The sequence below is a fragment of the Mus pahari genome, chromosome 3, assembly GCF_900095145.1.
Source record: "Mus pahari chromosome 3, PAHARI_EIJ_v1.1, whole genome shotgun sequence".
In the NCBI taxonomy this organism is placed as follows: Eukaryota; Metazoa; Chordata; class Mammalia; order Rodentia; family Muridae; genus Mus; species Mus pahari.
In genome coordinates, this window is record NC_034592.1 from 80297708 (window position 1) to 80303015 (window position 5308).

Sequence of the window (5308 nt, forward strand, 5' to 3'; positions counted from 1 at the left end):
CCAATGGAGGAGCTAGAGAAAGTATTCAAGGAGCTGAAGGGGTCTGCAATCCTATAGGAGGAACAACAATATGAACTAATCAGTATCCCCAGAGCTCATGTCTCTAGCTGCATATGTAGGAGAAAATGGCCTAGTTGGCCATCATTGGGAGGAGCGGACCTTGGTCTTGCAAATAAAAAAAGAAAATAGAAACAGAAAAAGAAAAATGAAGATCAGACAAACAAACAAACAAAAAAACCCAATCATTCGTCATTAATATCTCTTAACATCATTGGACTCAATTCCCCAATAAAAAGACACAGTTTAGTAGATTGGATGTGAAAACAGGATCTCTCATTCTGCCAAATACATTTCAGCACCAAAGATATACATTACCTCAAATAAAGGCCCCCCAAAAGATTTCCTAAGCAAACAGACACGATAAGCAAGCTGGAGTAGCCATCATAATACGTAATAAGATAGACTCTCAAAGCCAGGCATGGTGGCACATGCCTTTAATCCCAGCACTTGGGAGGCAGAGGCAAGCGGATTTCTGAGTTCGAGGCCACCCTGGTCTAACAAAGTGAGTTCCAGGACAGCTAGGGCTTTACAGAGAAACCCTGTCTTGAAAAAAACCAAAACAACAACAACAACAAAAATCCACATTCATAAAATCTAAAAACAAACAAACAAGCAAACAAACAAAGCACCTCAAACATTACTAGAACTTAAATCACACATGGAACATTATACTTTCATAGTGGGAGACTACAACATCCTGTTCTCACCAATGAACAGGCCATCCAGACAGAAACTAAACAGAGAAATAATGAAACTATCAGACCTTATGAATCAAAAGGACTTAACAGATATCTATTGAACATTTCACTCAAACCCAAAAGAATATACCCCACTGAATTTTCTCCAGAATTGACCATATAGATGGTCACAAAGCAAGTCTCAACAGATAAAAGAAAATTGAAATAAGTTCCTGTATCTTATCAGACCACCATGGATTAATGCTGCACTTAACAACAGAAAGAAGAGAAAGCCTGAAATGCCATGGAAATGGAACAATGTTTAATCAATGACCACATGGTCATAAAAGAAATATGCCCCAGTACAGGGAAGCACCAGGGCCAAGAAGTGGGTGGGTAGGGGAGCATGTGGGGGGAGGATATAGGAGACTTTGGGGATAGCATTTGAAATGTAAATGAAGTAAATACCTAATAAAAATTGGGGGAAAAAAAGTAAAAAAAGAGGAAATCAAAGACTTTCTAGAATTCAATGAAAATGAAGACACAGAATACTAAACATATGGGACACAATGAAAGAAGTGCTAAGAGGGAAGTTCATGGCACTAAATGCCTTCATAAAGAAATTAGAGAAATCTCATGGTATCAATTTAATACCATACCTGAAAGCTTTGGGGAAAAAAAACCCAAGAGGAGTAGATAGAAGGAAATAAAATCAACAAGACAGACAAACCCTTAGCCAAGCTAATTAAAAGAAGAGAGAATATGCGAATTAAAAAAAAAATCAGAAATGAAAAGGGGAATATAAAAACAGACACCAGACACCAAGGAAATACAAAGAATAATTAGTGATTACTTTAAAAAAACCTGTATTCCAAAAATTGGAAAATCTAAACAAAATGGATGATTTTCTTCAATAGACACTACTTACTAATGTTAAAGCAAGATTAGATAAACTAATTAAATAGTCCTATATCCCCTAAAGAAATATAAGCAATTATAAAAATTCTCCCAACAAAAAAATGCTCAGGGCCAGATGGTTTTAGCACAGATTTATACCAGATTTTCCAAGAGGAGCTATTATCTATACTCCTCAAACTATTCCACTAAATTGAAACGGAAGGAACATTGCCAAATTGCTTCTATGAAGCCACAGTTAACCTGACTCCTAAACAACAGAAAGATTTGACAAAGAAAGAGAAGTTCAGACCAATGTTCCATAAGAACATTGATGCAAAAATAATCAATGAAATATTTGCAATTCAAATCTAAGAGCACAATAAGAACATTATTGACCGTGGCCAAGTAGGCTTTAATCCAGAAATGCAGGGATGGCTCAACACAGGAAAGACTATCAATGTAATCCACCATATAAACAAACCGAAAGAAAAACAACAAAAAACCATAATCATCTCATTAGATGCCCCAAAATGTCTTTGAGAGAATCCAACATCATGATAAAAATCTTGGAGAGATAATGGATAAAAGAAATATACCTAAATGCAATAAAGGCAACATATCACAATTCAGTAGCCAAAATCAAAATAAATGGAAAGTTAAATCAATTCCACTAAAATCAGGGACAAGGCAAGGCTGTCCACTCTCTCCCTATTTATTTAATATAGTACTTGAATTTTCAGGTAGAGCAATAAGACAACTAAAGGAGATCAAGGGATACTGGAAAGAAAGAAGTCACAATATCACTATTTGGAGATGATATTATAGTATACATAAACGACCCCCAAAATTCTACCAAAGAGCTTCTAGAACTGATAAACACCTTCACCAAAATGGCTAGATACATAATTAACTAAAAAGAATCAGTATTCTTCCTTTATATAAAGGATAAATGGGCCAAGAAAGAAATTAAGAGAACACCACCCTTCACAATTGCCACACATTATATAAAATGTGTCACTCTAGCCAAGCAAGTGAAAGACAAGCATGACAAGAACTTCAAGTCTGAAGAAAAAAATGAAGAAGATATCAGAATGGAAAGATTCCCCCCATGCTCATGGATCAGTAGGATTAACAAAATGAAATGGTCATTTTATCCTAAAGCAATCTACAGATTCAATGTAATTCCCATCAAAATTCCAGCGTAATTCTTCACAGACCTTGAAAGAGCAATACTTAACTTCATATGGAAAAACAAAAAAACCCAGGTTAGCTAAAACCATCCTGTACAAAAAGAACTTCTGGAGGAATGATCAGCCCTGATTTCAACCCATATTACAGATCAAAAGTAGTAAAAACTGCACGGTGTTGGCATAAATCAAATAGGATGATCAATGGAATTGAAGAGCCAGAAGTAAGCAGGCCCTTGAAAGAAGGCAAACTATACAAAGGAAAAAGGAAAGCATCTTCAATAAATGGTGCTGGACTAGCCGATGTCTGCATGTAAAAGAATGCAAATAAACACCTATCTTCCATCCTGTTCAAAATTCATGTCCAAGTGGGTCAAAGACCTCAACATAAAACCAGATACACTAAACATGATAGAAGAGAAAATGGGGCACACATTGGCACAAGAGACAACTTCCTGTGCAGAACACTAACAGTTCAGGCACTAAGATCAACAATTTATAAGTGACACCACATGAAACTGAAAATCTTCAGTAGGGTGAAGGGCACAGTCAAAAGGAGAAAATGACAACCTACAGAATGGGAAAACGTATCCACCACCCCTACATCAGATAGAGGATTGATATCCAAAGTGTATAAAGATCTCAAGAAGCTAGACATCAAGCAACCAAATAATTAGCCATAAAATGCATGATAACCAAGTTAAAATCACAGAACTAAAGAAGTTAAGTATCAAGGAGGGCCCAAGGGAGGATGCTTGAATCTCACTGAAAGGGAGACGTAAAATAGACATCAATGGTGGACAGATGGAGGGAACTGGGTTGGAGAGATGGTGGGGAACAACAGGGATCACATGTGTGGAGGACAGAAAGAGAGAGGACTTGGAGCGAGAACTGGAATTGGTGGGTGTGTGAGTGTGGCATTTCTGGGATGAACTAGAAACCCAGGACAATGGAAATTCCCAGGAATCTATGAGGGTGACTCTAGATAAGACTCCTAGCAACAGGAGATATGAAACTTAAAGAGGCCACCTACTGTAACCAGCCAGATAAGACTTCCAGTGGAGGGAGAGAGACACCAATCCAGCCACAAACCCTTAAACCCACATTTTCTTTTCTATCTACAAGATGTGCAGGGATAAATTGGAATAGATATTGAGGGGATGGCTAACCAATGACTGGCCCAACTTGAAACCTATGCCATGAGAGGGAACCCAACCCTGACACTATTAATGGTATTCTGCTATATTTGCAGACAGGAGCCTAGCATAACTGTTATCTGAGAGGTGTCACCCAGCAGCTGATGGACACAGATGCAGTGACTCACAACCAAACATTAAGTGGAGCTTGGGAATCTTGTGGAAAATCAGGAGGAGGGATTGAAAGAGATACTGAACCACCAACAAGAGAGCATGCATGGAATGGATGTAGGACCTCTGCATATATGTAAGAGATGTGAAGGTTTCTCTCTATATGAGACTTCTAACAGCAGGAGCAATAGCTGTATCTGATTCAGGTCCCTGCCTTTGGATCTCTTTTTCCTAACTGGACTGCTTTGTCTAGCATCAGTAGAAGAAGATGCATCTAATCCTGCTGCAACTTGATAGGCCAAGGTGAGTTGCTATCCATGGGAAGCATCCTCTTCTCTGAGGAGAAAGGGAGAGAAGGACAGTGAAAGGCAGGGGAAAAGGAAGGGGGGGCGGGGGGGGAAGGAAGGTACTGGGATGAGAGGAGTGAGGGAAGCTTCAGAAGAGGGTAAGAAGTAAATAAATAAATTAATTTAAAAGCTATAAACACAAACAAAAGAACTCAATAGTTCCTGTTAGTGGCAGATATTTCTTGTCCATTGGAAATCCAATACATTCCAGATTACATTTCTTCTCATATTTATTTTGTTGTGTGTAGTTTTATGTTCTACCTGCATTTATTCTGGGAAGTGACCACTGTACCAGTCCCCAGCCGTCTTCCCTTGAATCCTTGGACAAAAGACACACAGAGTTTGTTCCTCTCCAACTTGCCTTAGGTCACAATTGCTGGGTGTTATTATCTCCCACCTGAAAAATCATGCTCTTAATAATATTTTTTATCTTTGCTTCTAAACTTCAGTGGCTAGTCCTACCTAGGCCCTGCCAAACATCCCTGACCAACCACCTGTAGTAGTGGTCACAGGTCCCAGCTCCTCTGGAGATCTTACATGGCTTCTGGCTTCCTCTCCCTCCAAAGCGTGGCAAAATCTCTCCTTCCTTGCATCTACCTTTTCCTCCTGGAACCCAGAAGTCTCACCCGTATGTCCTACCCAGTAATTCGCTCATGGCTTTCTTTATGGACAGATCAAGAACTAATTGGGGAACAGGACCTTAACTTCAGAACTTCCCCTTACATATTTATAGATCCAACAAAAATTGAAAGTTAAGTTTCTGCTTCATAAATGCTATTGAGTAAAAACAGGAAGAAAAAAAGAAAGAAAGAAAAAGAGAGAGAGAGAGAGAG